Here is a 22,933-nt window from a genome sequence, read left to right as displayed (position 1 = left end):
TGTGAGCCCCCATGTGGTTGCTGGGGATTGAACTCAGGACCTGTGGAAGAGCAGCAAGTGCTCTTAACCTCTGAGCCATCTCTCCAGCCCCTGGCCAGGTAGTTTTTAAGAACCTTGCAGATCTCATCGAACTGCATACAAAGTTGGAGTTTGAACAGGTAAAGGGTACTTACATGTTGGCTATTAAATTTTTTAAGTGAGTTTGTTGAGTGTAGTAAGTGACGCCTATGATTGTGCTTAAAGAGGCTGACGGTCAAATAGGCGTTCAAGGTCAGGGTGAGTTATAGCAAGACTTGCCCCCAATCTTCTGTGCTCAATTTAAAAAAAAAAAAAAAAAAGGCCACTGTAGTTTGTGGTCCCAGGGTCTCTTGATTGCTGAAAGACGCCCATACAGCTTTGTGGAGAAATGTGACTAGGAGGTGGACCTTTGCGCTGAGATAGTGTAGCAAGAGGAGAATTGACAGGATTTCTTGGAGCTGGGCATGGTGGTATGTACCTATAACCCCCAGCACCCTGAAGGCTGAGGTAATTCTGCCCAGGCTATGCCGGACTGGGTTGTTTGAAGTACAGCCCACATGATGGATAGAGACAGACTCCCACAAGTCATCCTCTAGCATGCACATGTACAAATAAATGTAATTCTTAAAGCCAGTGTCAGACTAGATGCTAAAGAATACACGGACTCTTCTTTTTTTTTTTTTTTTTTTTGTTTGTTTGTTTTTCGAGACAGGGTTTCCCTATAGTTTCTAGAGCCTGTCCTGGAACTAGCTCTTGTAGACCAGGCTGGCCTCAAACTCAAAGAGATCCGCCTGCCTCTGCCTCCCGAGTGCTGGGATTAAAGGCGTGCGCCACCACCACCCAGCACACGGACTCTTCTTGATGCATATCTTTAATCCCTGCACTGAAACATAAGCAGTAAAACTTGAGTGATGTCAGCCTTGTTAAATAGTAAACTCTGGGCCAGTTAGGGCTAGGTAGTGAGACCTTGTCTCAAAAAACACAAGTAAACATGGGAGCCAGGCATAGTAGCACATGCCCTTATTCCCAGCATTTGGGAGACAAAGGCAGCCGGATCTTTGTGAATTTGAAGCAAACCTGGTCTAGGGCAGCCAGGGTTAAGAGACATTATCTAAAAACAAAAAAAACAAAACAAAACAAAAAAAAAAAAACACGGGAAAGACACTAAAGAAACAACAAAAAAGTTGCTCAGTTCCCCTCATAGACCATAGTCCTGGTTGTTAATAGAACGACTTACATAAGACATAATCTCTGCCTTAAGATTGCTGAGTTCACAGAACAAGCTGGCACCCTCTAAGAGAGTCAATAAAGCGGTAGTGTTAGGTGTGTGTGTGTGTATGATGTCACGCTAGGAATCAATGCAAGACAAGCACTCTACCACTTAAGCTATTCCAGCCTTTTTATTTATTTGAGGCAATGTCTTATATAGTCCAGGCTGGCCTCAGATGCCCTGTATAGCAAAGTATGGCCCTGCACTGTTGCTCAGGACTCCATAATTGTTTCTGTTTTGAGGAGAAAGAGTAGTTTGGTTTTGTTTTTGAGATAGGGCCTTATTCTCCTGGACTCACCTCCCAAGTGCTGGGATTGCAGGAGTGGTCCACCATGCACAGCTCTGGACTCCTTTAAACGTTTTTAATTCTTCTGTGTGTGTGTGCATGGGTGTGCATGCAGTGATGTGCATGTGAAGGCCAGAGGACAACCTTATGGACTCCAGAGTACTCTCCTTCCACTTCTGTGGACCAAATTCAAGTCTATCTAGATTAGCCGGCAGCCACCAAGACCTGCTCTGTCCTCGGCTTCCCTGGAGGCTGTTTTCCCAAGCCTCAGTGTAATTGTCAGATGGGCCTGCTCTTCTTTTACAGCCAACACTTTGGTTCAGATTTTTAAAATTGACTTCTTGATTAGCCTAACTCTAACTCCTGTCCCTCCTTCTGGGCTTTTCTTGGAAGCAGGCAACAAGATTTACTGGAACAGTGTGCGGGGCTCCTATCCCCACAGCAACCAAGACCTTGAGAAGGGAGAAGGCACAGAGCCAGGAAGCTTAGAGAAACAAAGATATGACTGAGAGTGGCAGCACCCACCTTTAAACCACTGGTTTGCAGCCTTCCTAATGCTGTGCCCTTTATTACAGTTCTTCAGGCTGTGGTGACCCCGACCATAAACTTATTTCATTGCTACTTTATATCTGTAAGTTTGCTGCTGCTACGAGTCATACTGTAAATATCTGATATTTGACACCCCCCCCCCATCCAAAGGGGCCGAAAACCACAGGTTGAGAACTGCTCCAATCCCAGACTCAGAAGGCAGATGCAACTACAGCAGTTCCAGGCCCACCAGAAAAAAGAAAACAGGGACTTTAAGTGGAGAGAGATTGGCTGGTGGTTGTAGTAGGGGTAAAGTAGGTTAGGAAGACTCACTTGTAACTATGCTTGACAATAATTAGATATTTCAAAATAGCTAGTAGAGAGAATAGTGAACACTCTGAACACAAGATATCAAGTGGAAGATATGTCAGAGCAGTATTCTTGTATACATGTTTTGAAATGTCACATAGAACCCCAGAAATATGTAAAATTACTATGTTAATTAAACACTTAAAAGAGGCTGGGCATGGTGGCACACACTTTTAACCCCAGCACTCAAGGCAAAGGCAGGCAGATCTCTGAGTTTGAGGCCACTTTGGTCTACAGAATGAGTTCCACAATAGTCGGAGCTTCACAGAGATTCTATCTCAAAACAAGGGGCCTCAGTGGTTAAGAGCACTGACTGTTCTTCTAGAGGAACCAAGTTCAATTCCAGATACCCACATGTGACTCACAACCATCTGTAATTCCAGCTATGGGGGATCGGTGCCCTCTTCTGGCCTCCAGGTACGCATGTCATGCACGGACATGAATGCAGGCAAACTACATAAAAATACATAAAAAGTAATAAACCGGGTGATGGTGGGGCATACCTGTAATCCTAGCACTTGGGAGGCAGAGGCAGGCGGATCTCAGTGAATTCAAAACTAGCCTGGATTTCAAAGTAGTTCCAGGATAGCCAGGACTGTTACACAGAGAAACACTGTCTCGAAAAATAAAAAATAAAAATAATAAAATATTTAAAACAAAACAATTCTTTTAAAAGAAGTCAGGCCCAGAGGAGCAGACTTTTATCCTAGTTATTTGGGAGGGTGATGAAAGGGACCAGTATTGGATCAGGACACCCCAAGACCAAGTTCTCAACACAGAGGAGAGAGAGAGAGCAGGCAGGGAATAAGAGACTGAACACAGGAGATGGAGGCCGAGGCAGAAGGGGAAGGGGCGTTTGTTCGGAGGACAAAGGACTGCCTCTGGATAAAGAGGAGACCTTAGGCAAGGGCAGTTTGTAAAGGTAAAAGAGAAAACCCTTGTTAGGATGAGCCCTTTCATCTTAATTGGGCATGTTAATTAGGGCAGCCAAAAGAGGTTTTTGATTGCTGGATTTCAATACTTTGATTGCTGGAGCTTGGTAGTCAGCCTCAGGAGGTGACTTACTATGGTCGTGTAATGTTTTTTTGTCTGTTTTGTTTTCTTTTAGTGTGGTAGAGGGAATGGGGGAGAAGGGCAGGCCTGACAGAGTCTTGTTTGCCATGCTCTAGCTGGCTAGAATCCCTTTAGGTGAGGTAGGAGAATTTGAAGTTTAAAGCCTCCTAGGATATAAAGTTCAAGGCCAGTCTGAACACTTCAGTGAGACAATCTCCAAATTATAAATGACGGAGGGGAGGTGTTGGGGGGAGGCAGGTTGACGCTTCAGCTCATTTGGTAGATCGTTAAGCTGGCCTAACATGCACAAAACACTGGGTTCAGTCCCAAGCCCTGGAGAAATTGGGTACAGTGGTGGTTGCCCATACCCTACCGCTTTGGAGGGAGAGAGAGGCAGACAGTAGTTTGTGTTTGGTTGGAAGTATCACCCCAGCCACTGACATCCTTATATCCAAAGGGTCTGGAATGTTTGAGTGGGGCTTCACCCCAGCTCCTGGCATCCATTTTGCAATGTTGGGTGGAAAGTTCCATTTCAAGCCCCCTCCCCTGGGAGTTGCCTTATTCTAGACTCCACCTCAGAGAAAACCTTCCAAACTATGACCCCTCTCCAGGGAGGGTCAAGACCACTCCCACAGGCTATTTAAACTGCTCCCCAGAGAAGGAACACTTGGTCTCTCTGGTTCTGCGCCCCCCCCCCCCCGTGTTTTCCCTGAGGGCCTCCTGGGAACACTGTTTCTAATTTGGTTTGATTTGGTCTGATTTGGATTATCGCATCAGCAGAGAGGCTTATCGGGCAGGAAAAACTTTACAGTTTGAAGTTATCTTCAGCTGTGTAGAATGTGAGGCCAGCCCTGAGATACATGAGACCCTGTCTCAATTTAAAAAAAAAGAAAAAAAAATATCTAACAAGCTAATTTAGCTAGCCAAAGCACTTGCAACCCAAGCCTGATGACCTGAGTTCAAGCCTGAGATCCATGACTGGAGGAGAAAACTTTTTTTTTTTTTGAGACAGGGTTTCCCTGTGTAAGAGTCCTAGCTGTCCTGGAATTAGCTCTTGTAGCCCTGGCTGGCCTTGAACTCACAGAGATCCACCTGCCTCTGCCTCCTGTGTGCTGGGATTAAAGGCATGCACCACCACTGCCCGGCAAGAAAACTTACTCTTGAAGTTGACCTCTAACCTCGCCTTGCGCACCGTGGCAAGCATAAGTCTGTATACTCCCGCACTTTACCGTACACGTGTGTCACACACAGAAACAATAATAATATAGTTGCAAAGATTTTTCTTTTTATATATGTGTATGTGTGTACTTGCATTTTGTGCACTCGTGTGTGTGTGTGTGTGTGTGTGTGCGTGCGCGCGTGTGTGTGGCACACGCATGCCCTCAGAGGACAGAGAGCATCAGATCTTCCTGGAACTGGAGTTGCCTGCCGCCTCTTGAGGCGGGTGCTGGAAATAGAACCCAGGTCCTCATAAGAGCAGAAAGTGTTTAATTGCTGCGTCAACTCTTCTGCCCTGATTATGTAGAGAGAATCTGAGGGACGACATTCATGCCTGAAGAGTCTGAAGAGGCAAGGACCGCGGCACAGTTCGCCTGCTTTGCCTCTCTGGGCCTTGGCTACTGCCATGCAGTTGGTGCCTGGCTGATTTTTCGTGCTGCAAACCGACAAGGCCTCCGGGTGAAGCTGCTTTTGAGTTTCCAGTAATGTACTGACTTCCTCTAAGTGGCTGGTGGGCTGAAAGACTGATTTCATGCACCCAAGATAATCCTGCTTCTCGGTCAGTTCTGACCTCCCCACTTTCTAGGGGAGCACAAGGAAGCCCCAAGCTCTGTTTCCTGTGTTCAGTGAGTGCTGGCTGATCTTCAAACATGGAAATTTATAGTAAAATGAGAGCCGGGCCTAAAGATATACAATCAAGTAAAGTAGAACATGGGTGCAGACTCTCTCGGGAGATTCCAAACCGTAGGATGCAGGGGAGGCTAACAGTGCTATGCAGCGAGCTCAACTGCCCGCCCGCTGAGCGAATCTTCTAAGCCTTTCTCTATGTCTCACATCTGTAAAAGTAAAACTGCTCTTCCCGGCCACTTGACTACCCCAGAAAATGTGCTCGGTCATGGAGTTGAGAAGCAACAGATACTAGCACAAGGAATCCAGACCCCCTCCGGGTCAGGCCCAGCTTCTGGCGAAGCCATGGGAAAAACAAGATCCTGGGGTGACTTAGATACCACGGAGTCGTGGGGTTCTGCACCATGACTGGAACAGACAGTACTTGCTTCACCTTCTCTACACCAGCAGTGACTCAGACCTCTGCTCTGACACACTTGCTTGGGAACCAGGGCTGCCCAGTCGTCCTGGCATTGCGCTAAGCTGAGAAAACTCAGTCACCTCTCCCTCCCCTCTAAACACTGAGAACCCTTTTTTATTTTTCAGGAGTGAGTCCTAAGTTCCTGTGCCCTGGAAAGCAAAATGTGAAAAACTAATCTGGGTGAAGTGTTTCTCGGGCCCCTCTCTTTTTACCCCGCTCCCCCAACCCCTGCCCCTCCCCAACCCTCACCTCCCACCCCATCAGCCCCTGCCACTGCTCTGACTGGCTGATTATGACCCCCAGGGGGAAATGAATTTCCAAGGAAGAATCCCAAGGGTTTTCAAGAGCCTTGCCGCTTTCTAAAGAAAAAAATTATAGCTTTTTATTTTCAGGATAAGAATTACAAGCCGGGCGGTGGTGGCGCACGCCTTTAATCCCAGCACTCGGGAGGCAGAGGCAGGCAGATCTCTGTGAGTTCGAGACCAGCCTGGTCTACAAGAGCTAGTTCCAGGACAGGCTCCAAAGCTACAGAGAAACCCTGTCTCGAAAAACAAAAAAACAAAAAACAAAAAAAAAAAAAAAAAGAATTACAGGGGTACGGAGATGGCTGGAGAAAGGACTCAGCAGTTGAGAGTACTTCCTGCGCTTCCAAGGGTCTAGTATGGGTCCTAGAATTAACTTTCAGGAGACTCACATGGCCTGTAACTCCTGCTCCAGGGAATCTGACACCCTCCTCTCACTTCTACAGGCGAGCGCATGCACACACACTCACACAACACAACACACAGTGTATACATAAACACACACACACGCCACAGTGTTTACATAAACACACACACATATGTATGTCCACATATATATTAGTCTGGGTCTCTCTTTTATACAGTTCTAGCTGCCCTGGTATTCATTCTGTAGACTAGGCTGGCCTTGAACTCCTGGAGAACTGCCTGTCTCTGCCTCCCGAGTACTGAGATTAGAGGTGTGTGACATCACAGCAGGCTTAAAAGTAAAAATCTTAAAAAAAAAAAAAAAAAAAAAAAACTTTTACCAGAGGAAAAAAATGTGATAGAGACAGAGGTGAGGCAGGCAAGCACAGGGAATAGTTTAGCCACCTGGGACTCCACTTGTTTTGGGTTATGTGCACACCCCTATTCTAATTATGCACTTGGAAGCCTGAGAACCCTACCGTCATACACTGTGCGTACACATCCCAGTCCAAACGATAGACCTTGCAACATGAGAGCCCAACCTGCACTGAGCTGTATACAGGGCCTCCCTGAACAAGGCACCCAGCAACCTATTAACAACTCAGCCCTTCCCCTGCATCAAGCGCACCCCTTCTCAAAACAGTGGAACAAGTTTCTTCTCCCCCTAAAGACAATCAAGTTTGGACACTTTCTATTCAAACACATTCTTGATACTTGAAGGTATGGAGGATGGAGGGTCAGTCCAGATCTAACTGCTTTAGGGTGCACCGCAAAGAAGATAGAGAGCCTTGAAATTAAGCCCCTAGCAACCAAGCACTTCCTCCTCCTGAACTCTGTGAAAGAGAGCCTCACACAGGCAGCTGGAAAGATGGCTTACTGGTTAGAAGCACTGATTGCTCTTCCAGAGGTTCAATTCCCATCACCTACCTGGTGGCTTAAAACCTTCTGTAACTCCAGTTTTAGGAGGGGACCCAACACCCTCTTCTAACCTCCCTGAGCGACAGACAGACAGACAGACAGACACACACACACACACAAGTTAAGGATTCCTTTGCTCGGCATTAACCCCCCTCCCTACCCAGATGGCCCTGGAGGAAGGGAAGATAAATACCAGCAGACTCCAACAGAAAGTGTTTCAGGTGCTTGAGCCCAAACATCCACAAAATGAGGGAAGAGTGCAAGGGACGATGACGAGAAAGACACAGACATCACATCTCTCGAAAGTGTAGCTGAAAAAGAACAACTTCAGAAATAATAGCGTCATCCAGATGGCTGCATAGATAGAGATGTTTGATCCCTGGTACCCACATAGTCGCAGAAGAGAAGTGACTCCACAGAGTTGTCCTCTGACCTACACATGCACACGCACGCACGCACACGCACACTCACACACGCGCGCACACACACGCACGCATGCACACACATGCCCTGCCCTGACGTGCAAGTGCCCTGCCCCCTCATGCGCATGCACATATACACAACAACGTTAGCAATGATGATACTAGTAATAATAATAAATTAAACGAAAGAAAATACATTTTTTAAAGTGTGAATCATTACCTTATAAGAGGGGCAAAGATGTGCACCAGAATGATAGACGCCGTGGTTTCCCACCTTGTACCAATAAAATCTGTTGGCTGTCTCCCCACCAAAAAAAAAAAAATAATAATAAGTAAAAGAGAAAGGAATGAAGAAGACCCTGGAGAAATGACTTAGCAGTTAAGACTCCATACTGCTCCTGCAGAGAAACCAAATTCAGCTCTCAGCACCTCGGTCCCAGCACCCAAGTCACACATAATGAGGGATGATGAGAAGGATGCCAGTGTTGTTCTCTTGTGCCAAACCCTAGGCTTGGAGATGCTGCTGCTTGCTTGGATGAATTAAATGTAATGGGTTTAACTGGGCCCTGGAGTAGCAGGGCCAGGTGGCAGCACTGAACTGTCAAAGGCAAGATGAGCGTAGTTACGGTCATGGGTGGTATCAGGTAAGTAAGGTCTATAATGGCCTAGTCGGTGTGGACCTTTGGTACTGTCTACCATGTTTCTAGGAAGAAAATAGATAAGAGCCTACTATGGATTTTTGTTGTTGGTAGTGGTTTTGGGTGTTTTTGTTTTTGTTTCTGGACACGGGGATTCTCTGTGTAGACCTGGCTGTCCTGGAACTCACTCTGTAGATCGGGCTGGCCTCAAACTCACAGAGATCTGCCTGCCTCTGCCTCCCGATGCTGGGATTAAAGGTATATACCACCAAATCCAGACATTGAAAAATAATTTCAATTTATTTTGTTTCACATATATGAGAATTTTGCTGCGTATATGTATGAGCACCACAAGCAGCCTAGCGCCTGCAGAAGCCAGAAGACATTGGATCCTCTGGAACTGGAGTTATAGGCAGCTGTGAGCTACTATGTGGGTGCTGGGAACTAAACCCAGGTTCTCTGCAAGAGCAGCCAGTGCTCTAACTGCCAAGTTCTCTCTCCAGCCCCAAGCCTACTGTTTTTGTTTAATCTGAATAACAGGAAAACTCAAGAATAAATGAACCAAATTTGTTTGATGAACTCAATTTCCAGACTTGAGTTAATTCACAGAGGCAAGAGGCCCTGAATGAAGGAAAAGCCTTAGAGTCTTAGAGGAAGGTGTAATCTGCTGGCCTGGTCTGTCACCTGGGTACCCTGTCCCTTTAAGAGACAAGCTCCACCCACTCCCAACCTCCCCCTTCTTCTGTCCCACTTTCTATTCAGTTCTCTTCCTCTCTCTGTCTCTCTCTGTCTCTGTCTCTCTCCCCTCCCTTCTGCCCTTCTGGAGAGGCAGCTTCTGCCTGTCTCTCTCCTCCTTCTCCTTCCCCCTTTCTCTCCTTCTCCCCTTCCCTTCCCCTTTCTCCTTCATAACTCACTAAATAAACTCTATAGCCAAACTCTCTCTGCATGGTGTATGTATCCATCTATCTCTCACCAGCCATGGTCCCCCACCTGCCACCAAGGCCTTGTGTGACCTGCCGCTGCCCCTCGCGGGACCAGCCTCAGGTCACCTGCATTATCTTTATAAATGATAAAAGGACCTTGCTAAACCTAACCTTGTTAAACAGGTTTATGTTAGCCTTTCTCCTATCCTTCCCCAGAGGAACATAGAACATTTTACAAGGGAAACGGTACACTGAAGAAAATGAAGCAATCAGACATTCTGGGGCTTACTGGATACTGGTTCTGAATTAGTACTGATTCCAGGAGACTCCAAGAAACATTGTGGCCCTCTGGTGAACACAGGGGCTTGTGGGGTGGGGGTGGGGTCAGTAAATTAATAGAGTTTTGGCTGGAGTCTAACCGTGAATTCAGTAGGTCCTCAAGCTCATCCTGTGTTATTTCCCCAGTTCCAGAATACATATTTGAAACAGATAAACTTAGAAGTTGGCAGAATTCCCACCTTGGTTCTCTGACACTGGAGTGAGGGCTTTATGGTGGGAAAGGCCAAATAGAAGCCACTGGAGTTGCCCCTAGCAGGGAAAACAATGACCCAAAAGCAATGTTGCACCCCAGAAAGAATTTCAGAAATTCGTGCCAACATCAAGGACTTGAAAGATGCAGGGTGAAGGTCCCCACCCCATTGCCCTTTAACTCCCCTCACTGGCCTGTCAAGAAGACAGATGGATTGTGGGGAATGACAGCCGTCAAGAGGTGCATTTGTGATGGGTAACCATGGTTGTCAGCTGCAAGTGGGATCAACCAAACCCTCAGCTGCTGGGCCCTCATGAGGGCTTTTCTCCATCTGATTATTTGAAGCAGGAAAACCCATTCAGAATGAGGGCACCACCATCTTTTCGCAGTCCAGAAGGCAGGACGTGGAAGACGGAAACAGCTTTGTGCCTGCTCGCCCTCCCTCTCCCTGACAAGTCCTTCTGTCTTCTAGTTGAGGCTTTCCTTTGCCGATATTACAACCAATTTATTTGGGATTCCAACACAGACTCTCCGGTAATCCTTCAGGCCTTCAGCACCACCGGAGTGGGACAGCTGAGACGCCCAGCCCTACGGAAGCGAGCAGCTACCTAGTTCTCACCCTCTGTGGGGTGAGCCAGCCTCCGTTGGACGACCTAGACAGTACCATGTAAGCCAATCTAATAAATCCCATATGCACGTACATGCACACGCACACGCATTCACGCTTTCAGTTCTGTTCCTTTAGAGGACTCCGACTAATCCCGAGATGAGGATGGAACCCTGGGACGTGCGTAGGCTACACTAACCATTCTGCCACGGACCTACACACAGGCCACCTGTTTTTTTTTTTTTTTTTTCTTCGATAGTTTCACCAAATTACCCAGACTGGCCCTGAAATTACTCTGTAGCCCATGTAGGCCTTTGATGTGGGATTTCCTTCTATAAGCTGTGATTACCATTGATTAATAAACTGTTTTGGACCTATAGCAAGGCAGAACTTAGCTAGGTGGAGAAAACTAAACTGAATGCTGGGAAGAAGAAGGTAGAGTTAGGAGAAGCCATGTAGCCCCACAGGAGATAGACGACAGAACTTTAGCCAGTAAGCCACAGCCTCGTGGCGATACACAGATTAATAGAAATAGGTTAAATTAATATGTAAGAGCTAGCCAATAAGAATCTAGAACTAATGGGCCAAGCAGTGATTTAATTAACATAGTTTCTGTTTGGTTATTTCGGGAGTCTGGGTGGCCCAGAAACAAATAAGCTGCCTCTTAGAACAGGCCTTGAATTTTCCATCTTCCTATCTCCCATTCAGAGTAGCTGGGATTATAGATATGTCTAACCACATCTGGTTTTATGCTGTGCTGGGGATTGAACCCAGGGCTTCATGTGTGCTAGGCAAACACTTTACCAGTTGAGCTGTATAACCCTAACTATTTTAAGAGAGTCTTACTCTGTAGCCCAGGCTGGCCTGCAGTTCACTTTGTATCCCAGATTTTCCTCAAACTGACGTTGATCCTCCTGCCTCAGCTTTGAACTGTCTTGCTACCCCCACCCCCATCTCCTTCCACTTAATGCCTATCTCCTTGCTTCTCTATAAAATGAAAAACCTTCAAAGAAAAGGCTGTCTTAACTACTCCTCAACTTTTTTCTGAGTCAGAATCTTATTGTGTAACACTAGGGTGGTCTTGAACTCACTATGTAGACCAAGCTGGATTCAAACTCATGAAAATCTGCTTTTGCTTCCTGAGGTATGGGATTAAAGCTGACGTCAGCATTCCCTGCAAACAACAACAACAGCAACATTGTCTTCAGCAACACCTAAGATTGTCCTCTGACATACACACATGTGCATACATACCCGACCCATACACAAACATTATGTGTGCAAGAGAAATTGAGTGTGCAGCTCAAACAACTCCCCTAAGACATTTTCCTAGTCACTTATCATTGTGTATCAAAATAATGTATTTTTTTAAATTTTATTCTTTTGAGACAAGGTTTCTCTGTGTGTTTCTGACTATCCTGGAACTGCCTTTGTAGACCAGGCTGCCCCAGAACTCGGAGATTAGTCTACCTCTGCCTCCCAAATGCTGGGATTAAAGGCATGCACCCCACCACCATCCAGCATCAAATTAATGTATCTTCAAACCATATTGCATTTGAATATTTAGCTTTAAAATCCATGTTTGAATTCTTGACTTAAGTTTATTTTTGTTCTTTTTTTATTTCTTTTCTTTTTTTAATATTTATTTATTTATTTATTTATTTATTTATTTATTATGTATACAATATTCTGTCTGTGTGTATGCCTGCATGCCAGAAGAGGGCACCAGACCCCATTAGAGATGGTTGTGAGCCACCATGTAGTTGCTGGGAATCGAACTCCGGACCTTTGGAAGAGCAGGTAATGCTCTTAACCTCTGAGCCATCTCTCCAGCCCCTTTATTTCTTTTCTTTTCTGAGACATGGTTTCCTGTAGTCCAGACAAATCTTGAACTCACTACTGAGGGAGGGACTTGAATTTCTGGGGCTTTTTTTCCCCCTGAGACAGGATTTCACTGTAGTTTTAGAGCCTGTCCTGGAACTAGCTCTTGTAGACCAAGCTGGCCTCGAACTCACAGAGATCCGCCTGCCTCTGCCTCCTGAGTGTTAGGATTAAAGGCGTGCACCACCACGCCTGGTGGATTTGAATTTCTGAACCTCCTGTGTTTGCCTTCCACTGCTGCGATTCTAGATTCTAGGTAGGCACCACTACACCTGGTTTCTGAGGTGCTGAGACCTAAACCCAGGGTTTTATGTTTAGCGAGCACTCACCAACCTCCATCCCTGGCTCCTACTGACTGCAAGTTTCATTTCAAAATCATTAAATGAATTTCGATTTGGGATTAGAATTTCCAACAGTCTGAAATAGCTTTAAACGTATTTGTATTTTATATTTATGGGAAGCCATGTTCTCAGCTTTGACAATCATACAATCAAACTATCAATCAGCTCTAAATAAAGTTGAAAATGATCAACTGGGTGGTGGTGGTGCAGGCCTTTAATCCCAGCACTTGGGAGGCAGTGCCAGGTGGATCTCTGAGTTCGAGGCCAGCCTGGTCTACAGAGTGAATTCTAGGACAGCCAGGACTGCTTCAGAGTAACCTTGTCTTGAAAAATTAAAAGAAAAAAAATAAAGTCCTCCACATCCAAATTTTGTAGCATCAAAAATTCATCCAAGATTTAGTTCTTTATGTAAAAATATGCAAACACATACATTTTGGTATGTGATTAGCTGTCATCTTTAATAACTGGTATACAATGATGGGAGGTTGTGGCTCATGCCCTTAATAACTGGCATTCCGGAAGCAGAGGCAGACCTGGTCTAGAGAGTGAGTTCCAGGAAAACCAAAGCTATAGAAAAAAACCTTGTCTCAAAAAAGAAAAAAAAATACATATATATATATATATATTTGTATTTTTTGACTATATATATAGTCAAATTGTTTAAAATTCTTTGATCTACCATGCAAATATTTTTACTTATATATTTATTTCATGTGTCTAAATATCTAGGGCCACATAAAAGTTTCTCAGGCAGCTTGGTATGGTGGTGCACACCTTTGATCTTACCACTCAGGAGGCAGAGTCAGGAGGTTCTCTGTGGGTTTGATGCCAGCCTGGTCTACAGAATAAGCTCCAGGGCAGCTAGAACTACATAAAAAGATCATGTCTTGAAAAAAAAAATCGTTTTCCCCCTCAGTCAAAAGTTCAAGCAGCCTTCATCTAGTCCATGGAAACCAAACCACTGCATTCAGCTCCAGCAGCCAGCCATTTACAAACAGGTTTCTGTCTCCTCCCATTTAAATAGAAGTAACAACAGAACCTACCACCCTCTTAATTTGTAAGATACGGGACCTTGCTCCGGGATACCCCTTGGCTGACATCCTTGCAGTCCTGCCTGAGAAGTGGGACATTAGGGAGGTCCAGGGGCAGACCTTTCTAACGGGGATTTCTTAGAGGGGTCTGAGGGCCGGCCTGAAGGGATGGCAGGAGATCTGCGGTGGACCGGTGGGATGGGAGGGGATTGCCAGGAGAGTTGGCAGTGTGACTGGGGCAGGGTGAAGGGTTAGAGGGGTTGGGGAGAAGATGGAACAGTGGGGGCGGGAACAGGAGGGGACATGGGGGAGGGGGAGGGAAGTGGGGGTGGGAGGTGGGGGAATGGGTGCTGCGGGACAAGGGAGTGGGCTGCTGCATGCTGAGCGGTTGGGTGCAGTAAGCTGGGGCTGTGGAAGCCTTCTGCTTCCCTGGGTCCTTCCTTGCCTTTGCTGTCTCCTGGGTTGTAGTCATCCTCTGCCTCAGTCTGACGCAGCCTTGGCCCGAACTGAGCCGCCTGCTCCTGGCCTTTTGCTTTGTAGCCACTCCAGGTGGCTACAAAGCACCTGGAGTGACTAGTTGTGACTGTCTCTCTGCTCCCGGTTTGCCACTACTCAGATTTTGCTCCGTTTGCTCTGTTGCGGTTTTGTCTTCCTGTCTTGGTCTTCTCATGCTAAAACCAGATGTCCATTTTTGGGCACTGACTATTTGGGAGGATAACTTGCCAGAGGGGTCAGGGCTTGGATCTAGGCTCTCAAAGTTGGCGCGGGGCCTGCCTGGGGGGCTATTCTGGTTCCTGAGATAGAGATAGAGAGGCACAGTTCCAGGCCTCTCTGTGCATGGGCTCCCGAGGGAGGTGTGGGAAGGGACAGTCCACTTTCTGTGAGAGGTAGGGATTCTCCGGGGCCCAACACATTGTCCCTGGCCAGGTGGACTTTGCTTTCTTTCTTCATAAGGGACCCTTCATCCAGAAGACTGACCCTCTAAGGGTACCTTTCTGAGAATTAATTGTTTTAATCCTCTCCTGCCACCCAGACTCTGGTCCCACCTCCTTTGCTCCAGGAAGCCTGTTGTTCAGTCTAAGGAAGCTGACTTCTTTCCTTTTGTCAGTCTCAGACACTCAGCTTCAGGAAGCTCCATCTGGCTTGTAGACATTGCCTCATCCCTGGCTCTGAGCAAATTTGGGGATTGGTACAAAGAAAATTAAAGTCAGTGAGCCCAGGTCCTGGCTTGTTACCCACCTCCCTAGGATCTCACAGGCTCCACTTTTCCTTTGTTGTTGTTGTTTTGTTTTTTTGCTTGTTTGTTTGTTTGTTTTTGAGACAGTGTTGCTCTGTAGCTTTTGGAGCCTGGAACTAGTAGACCAGGCTGGTTTTGAACTCACAGAGATCCGCCTGCCTCTGCCTCCCGAGTGCTGGGATTAACTAAGTGGCACCACCGCTGGGCCACGTTTCATTTTATTTTATTTTTTAAATGGTGATGTACGGGGTTGAAGAAATGGCTCAGTGTGTAAGGGTACTGGCTGCTCTTCCCTAGGACCTAGGTTTGATTCCCGGCACCCACATGGCAGTTCACAGCTGTCTGTGATTCCACTTTCACAGGATCTGCTGCATGTGAGTGGTTTCCAGAGAGGCAGGCTACACACCCATGCGCATAAAGTAAGACAAGAAATGGAGTGAAGAAACTAAGTAAAGCTGAGCATGGTGGCGCAGACCTTTAACCCCAGCACTCGGGAGGCAGAGGTAGGCGGATCTCTGTGAGTTCCAGGTCAGCCTGTTTCCAGGACACTGTTACACATAGAAACCCTGGCTCAAAACAAAACAAAAACAAAGCAAAACTATATGAAAATAAATTTAAATAAAAGAAACATTTACAAAAGCTACAAAATGTGAAATGAAAAGAAGCATAATAGGAACTAGGAACAGAAGCCAGCTTGAGAAGTTTGTATTTTACGGGGGCGGAGGAGGTGCAGAGCTAGGAGTTTCCCAGATGTCAAGCAAGTACTCTATCACTGAGCTATACAAGACAGCCCTGAGGAAGAGGGAGAGACTTTCTTTGCTTGAAACTAAAAAAAAGCTTTTGAAACCCGAGTCCAGCGTGGGCCTTGAGGAAGTCTTGCTTTTCAGATCAGATCCCTCCGCCTATGGGTGTTTTGCCTGTCTATGTGTGTGTGTGTGTGTGTGTGTGTGTGTGTGTGTGCACCGTGTGCTCCTCCGCACCCTCAGGCACCAAAGGAGAATGTCAGTCCCTTGGAACTAGAGTTGCAGACAGCTGTGGGCTTACCTGTGAGTGATGGAAACCAAACCTGCAAAAGTAGCAAGTGCTCTTACCCACCTACCCACCACCTCTCCAGGCCTGGGTTTTTTTTTTTTTTTTTTTTTTAAAAAAAAAAAAGATAAAACAGAAACTCAGCACTGAAGTGTGAGGTGTGTGATTCACAGAGTCATGCAGCCATGAGCTTGCCACAGAGCATCTTTGGCTCTTGGCATAGGAATGTGGCTTCAGTGGTAGATTCCTTGCCTGTCATGTGGGAGGCACTGTGTTTAGTCTCCAGCACTGGAAAAAACAAAGAGTTTTGTAATCTGTGTTATTTTGATTGGCATTTTTCTTTTTTTCATGATTGTTTTATTTTATCTTTTTTTTATTGAACTATATACATTTTTCTCCGTTTTCCTCCCTACCTCCCCCCCACCCCTTCTCCCCTCTCCCATGATCCCCATGCTCCCAATTTACTCAGGAGATCTTGTCCTTTTCTACTTCCCATGTAGATTAGATCCATGTATGTCTGTCTTAGAGTCCTCCTTGTTGTCTAGGTTCTCTGGGATTGTGATTTGTAGGCTGGTTTTTCTTTGCTTTATGTCTAAAAGACACTTATGAGTGAATACATATTATATTTGTCTTTCTGTGTCTGGGGTACCTCACTCAATATGATGTTTTCTAGATCCATCCATTTGCCCACAGATTTCAAGATGTCATTTGTTTTTCTGCTGTGCAGTACTCCATTGTGTAAATGTACCACATTTTCCTTACCCATTTTTCGGTCGAGGGGCATTTTAGGTTGTTTCCAGGTTCTGGCTATGACAAACAATGCTGCTGTGAACATAGTTGAGCTCATATTCTTGTGGTATGATTGAGAATCCTTTTTGGTATATACCCAAAAGTGGTATTGTGGGTCTTGAGGTAGGTTGCTTCCTAATTTTCTGAGAAATCTCCATACTGACTTCCAAAGTGGCTGTACCACTTTGCACTCCCACCAGCAGTAGAGGAGTGTGCACTTTGCCCCACATCCTCTCCAGCATAAGCTGTCATCAGTGTTTTTGATCTTGGCCATTCTTACAGGTGTAAGATGAAATCTCAGAGTTGTTTTGATTTGCATTTCTCTGATGGCTAAGGATGTTGAGCATTTCCTTAAGTGTCTTTCAGCCATTTTAGATTCCTCTGTTGAGAGTTCTCTGTTTAGTTCTGTACCCCATTTTTTATTGGAGTATTTGTTCTTTTGATGACCAATTTCTTAAGTTCTTTCTATATTTTGGAGATCAGCCCTCTGTCCAATGTGGGGTTGGTGAAGATCTTTTCCCATTCTGTAGACTGCTGTTTTGTCTTTTTGACCATGTCCTTTGCTTTACAGAAACTTTTCAGTTTCGGGAGGTTCCATTTATTAATTGTTGCTCTCAATGTCTGTGCTACTGGGGGATTATATTTAGGAAGTGGTTTCCTGCGCTAATGCATTCAAGTGTACTTCCCACTTTCTCTTCTATGAGGTTCAGTATGGTTGGTTTTATGTTGAGGTCTTTGATCCATTTGGACTTGAGTTTTGTGCATGGTGATAGATATGTATCTATTTTCATTCTTCTACATAGTGATATTCAGTTATGCCAGCACAATTTGTTGAATATGCTTTCTTTTTTCCATTTGATATTTTTTGTTTCTTTATCAAAAATCAGGTGTTTGTAGGTAAGTGGATTGATATCTGCATCTTTGATTCAGTTCCATTGGTCCTCCTGTCTGTTTTTATGCCAATACTAGGCTCTTTTCAGTACTGTAGCTCTGTAGTAGAGTTTGAAGTCAGGGATTGTGATGCCTCTAGAAGTTTCTTTATTGTACAGAATTGTTTTGGCTATCCTGCGTTTTTTCCTTTTCCATATGAAGTTGAGTACCATTCTTTCGAGGTCTGTGAAGAATTTTACTAGGATTTTGATAGGCATTTCACTGAATCTGTAGATTGCTTTTGGTAAGATTGTCATTTTTACTATGTTCATTCTACCTATCCAAGAGCATGGGAGATATTTCCATTTTCAATTTCTCAATTTCTTTCAATTTCTTTCTTTAAAGATTTAAAGTTCTTGTTATCCAGGTCTTCCACTTGTTTGGTTAGAGTTACTCCGAGATATTTTATGCTATTTGTGTCTATTGTGAAGGGTGATGTTTCCCTGATTTCTTTCTCAACCCATTTATCATCTGTATAAAGAAGGGCTACTGATTTTTTTGTTATTGATTGGCATTTTTCATTTAGCCTAGTTGGTTAAAACTTTATTACATGTTGTAAAATGTATTTTACTTCACTTTTTAAGGTTAAATGCCATTGAACTGTGTGTATATCACATTTTATGCACTCATTCACCAATTGGTGGACATTTAGGCTGTTTTCGTCTGTGGTAGGGCAGATGAAAACACAGACCATTCTTTTGCCTCCACAGTCCAAAGACTTCCCTTTCTGAGACCTCCATGCAGGTGATGTTGGATCCTTGATTTCACAACAGAAAATAATTTCACAAGATTATTTGAGGCAAGAGTTAGAGTTCATTAAAGGTTTGTTGTTGTTGTTTGTTTGTTTTTGTCTGTTTGTTTTTGGGGACAGGGTCTCACATGTAGTTTTGACTGACCCATAACTCACTATGTAGACCAGCTTGGCCTTGAACTCACAGAATCCACTTGCCCTCTGCCTCCAGCACGCTGGTATTAAAGGCATATGCTATTACAACTGGCTAGAAAATATTTTTTAATTTTTTATTTATTATGTATACAGTGTTCTGTCTGCATATATGCCTACTCTCCAGAAGAGGGCACCAGATATCATTACAGATGGTTGTGAGCCACCATGTGGTTGTTGGGAATTGAACTCAGGACCTCAGAAAGAACAGTCAGTGCTCTTAACCTATGAGCTATCTCTCCAGCCCTAGAAAAGATTTTTTAAATATAGATTTGAATGCAGTTGTTAATAGAAAGAGAAGCCCTCATGGAGAGAATTATACACACTCAAAAGAATGAGTAAGGGCTTCTCAAAGGAGATTCACACTTAAGTGTCTTTGTGTATATATTAAGATTTTGGAGGCTTTAGGGATGATGTTGATTAATTAACTGATTTCTAAAGGATCACCCTCCTTGATCTCTTTTTCCATTTTCTTTTCTTTAGGTTTTTTCTTTTCTGGTTTTTGTTGCGACAGGGTTTCTCTGTGTATCCCTGTCTGTCCTGAACTCTCTCTATAGACCAGGCTAGCCTCTAACTCAGAGATCCACCTGCTTCTGTCTCCAGAGTGCTGAATTCAAGGCGTGTGCCACAACCGTCCGGCTCTCTTTTCCCCTTTTCAGTAAATGAGATTACAGAGTGGTTATGGAGGAGCCTTGGATACAGTTCCAATCTGGTAAGACAAAGTCAGGGATCATAAGGATTGCACAGGGAGTTCTGACATGGGTATTAATACAAATGGGGTTTCTTGTGAAATTCCTAACAACCACATGTTTATAGCTGGGAAAGAGGAAAGGCTATATATACTTGACCTTTAGCATGAGTCATTGCTATTTTAAAATTCTCCTTTGAAATATCCCTATATATTGTTTCATGCTGTATAGTATAGTGGCACACGCCTTTAATCCCAGCACTCAGGAGGTAGAGATGTCCACTGTGGGTCCAAGGCCAGCCTGATCTGCAAATTATAGACTAGCCAGGGCAACATAGAGAAACCCTGTCTCCAAAAAAAAAAAAAAAAAAAAAAATCTCTATTTTGGCAACCTTCACAGCAAATGTTACTTGAACTGTACATGTATATATTAATCTGCTTAAGTGTTTTGTCCGAATGTATGTAAATGCATATATGTGCACCATGAACATGCCTGGTGCCTGAAGAGATCAGAAGACCTCAGATCTCTTGGCACTGGAGTCGTGAACGGTTTGAGGCACCATGCAAGTACTGGGGACCAAACCTGGGTCTTCAGCAAAAGCACCAAACGCTCTTCACTGATGACCCATCTCTCCAGCTCGTTGAGCTAGAGTTCTTTACTCTCGGCTTCAATCAGACTCCATAGTGAGGGGTTCCTTTCTCTCTCCATTCTCTGGTGGTGCCCTCTCTTTTTCTTGCATAAATAATGCTGCTGCTATAACATTCATGTACAGCATTTGTGCAGTCATGTTCCATTTCTTTTAAGAACATGATCAGTGCTGGAATTTCTGGGTCACATGTTAATTCTACATTTAGTCTTCTGGAGAAACAGCCTCCACATGTTTTTATCATCTATGAGGTTCCAACTCTTCCAGATCCTTGTCAATGCTTTTCTGTTTTTTTGTTTCATTTTTTGTTTTGTTTTGTTTTGTTTTGAGACAGCATTTCTTCTCTGCAATAGCCCTGGCTGTCATGGAACTTGCTTTGTAGACCAAGCTGGCCTGGAACTCACAGAGATCTCTTCTTCTACCTCCTGAGTTCTAAAGTTCTAAGATTAAAGGTGTTTGCCACCATGTTTGACTTTTTTTTTTTTTTTTTTTTTAAAGAAAGGGCCTCATTATAGCTCAGGATGGCTAGAAGTCACTGTAATCCCTTTGTGCCAGCCTCCTGAGCGCTCTGGAATGTCAGCTGTGATCTTTGATGATAGGCTTTATGATGGGAGTTTGTTGTCTTATAAATATATTTTAAGGGGGGCTCGAGAGATGGCTTGGTGGTTAAGAGCACTGACTACTCTGTCAGAGGACCGGGGTTCAATTCCCAGTACCCACATGGCAGCTCACAACTGTCTGTAAATCCAGTTCCAGGGAATCTGACACCTTCACACCAATGCACATTAAATAAAGTTAAATAAATCATAAAAAATCTTTTAAAAAGTAAAAAATAAATATATTTTAAGGATATTCTTAAATATATATGTGTACGGCGCTGGAGAGATGGCTCAGAGGTTAAGAGCACTGGCTGCTCTTCCAGAGGTCCTGATTACAATTCCCAGCAACCATATGGTGGCTCACAACCATCTGTAATGGAATCTGATTCCCTCTTCTGGTGTGCATGAAGATGGACCACTCATATGCATTAAATAATTTATATATATATATATATATATATGTAGTAAAATTTTGGGGGTTGCTGGCAGCTCACAAATAACAACGCAGAGACTTATTGTTGATTATGAAAGCTCTGTCTTAGTTTAGGCTTGTTCCTAACTAGCTCTTATAACTTAAACTAACTCATTTATATTAATCTACGTTCCATCACATGGCATTACCTCTCTTCCATCTTGAACCTCCTGTTTCCTCTGTGTCTCCTGGCTTCCTACACACCTAGATTTCTCTTCCTCTTCCTTTCTCTCCCTGGAAATCCCACCTATACCTCCTGCCTGGCTATTGGCCCTTCAGTTTTTTATTACACCAATCACAGCAATACATCTTCATACAGTATACAAATATCCCACAACATATATATATATATATATGGGTGTTTGTCTCCATGTATGTATATACACGATATGCATGCCTTGTGCCACAGATGCCAAAAGAGGGCATTATTTTCCCTGGAATTGCAGTTACTGAAGGTTGTGAGCCACATTGGTGCTGAAAATCAAACTCAGATCCTCTGAAAGATCAACTAGTGCTCTTAACCACTGAGCCATCTCTCCAGCCCCTGTTGTTTCAAGACAGAGTATCTCTATATAGCCCTGACTGTCATGAAACCCTCCAGGCTAGTATCTAACTCACAGTGACCTACTTGCCCCTGCCTCTGGAGTGCTGGGAATAAAGGTGTGCACCACTATAGCCTACTTACATTGTGTGGTTTATCTTTCTCCAATAGCTAATGAGTCAAGGACTTTCTGTAAGCTGGATTTTATTTGTATGTTTGTCCAGTTTTTTTGTTGGTTTGATACCAGAGCTCACACTGTACTTCAGGCCAGTGTAGAACTCACTATGTGACCCAAGTCAGCCTGCAACTCACAGCAATCCTTCTGTCCCAGCTTGGGCTACAAGATTGTTTGTTTGCTCAGTTTTCATTCCAAAGAATTTATGTTATTTTATAATGAGAGCCTGCATGGAAATCTGTGCACCACGTGTCCACCTGGTGTCCATGGAATGTTGGAGCACCTGGAACTGGAATTGTAGATGGTCGTGAGCCACCATATGAGTACTAGGAATTGAGTGTGGTTCATCTGCAACCCGTGCTCTTAAACCACTGAGCCTAGCTCTCTAACCCCTCCATTTTCATTTTTCAAAGATTCATAGAATTATTTTTATTTTTAATTATGTGTGTCTGACTGTGCTTTGGTTTGAGTCAGCGCACGTGCGAGTACAGGGACCTGAAGAGTTCAGCAGAAGGCATCTGTTACAGGCAACTCTGAATTGTCCACGTGGGTGCTGCAAACCAAACTCCAGTCCTCTGCAGTGCAGTTCCCACTCGCAAGTGCTAAGCCATCTCTCCAGCCCCCTTTTGCTCAATTCTCAATGTCACTTGACGGTCTCCACGTTTGCCTCAACAGGCAATGATGCCCTCTACCCCATCTGGTGATTAAGGCCACTCTGAATACTTCTTGGTTGATAAGCTGTCTTGGAAGGTGTGGATACGTCAAGAGTACATGCTCATTCCTTGGACAGCATAAGTGTTAAAGGCATGGCTCTGGGTTTAAATCTTTACTTTCTTACTTCCCAGCCTTGTGGTCTTGGGTGCCTGCTCTGGCTTACCCTCAGTCTCACCATCTGCGAAATAAGCTTGTTCTAAGAGTTACACACAAGCATTTAGCATGGTGTCTGACACAAGGAGTGCTCGCTAAGTATGTTATCAGTATTAACATTTTGAAACAATCTCACTATGTAGCTCTGGCTGGCCTGGAACTCACTGTGTAGCCTAGGCTAGCCTTGAAC

The sequence above is a fragment of the Arvicola amphibius genome, chromosome 4 (genome assembly GCF_903992535.2).
Source record: "Arvicola amphibius chromosome 4, mArvAmp1.2, whole genome shotgun sequence".
Taxonomy (NCBI): Eukaryota; Metazoa; Chordata; class Mammalia; order Rodentia; family Cricetidae; genus Arvicola; species Arvicola amphibius.
Note: the sequence above shows the minus strand (reverse complement) of the source record.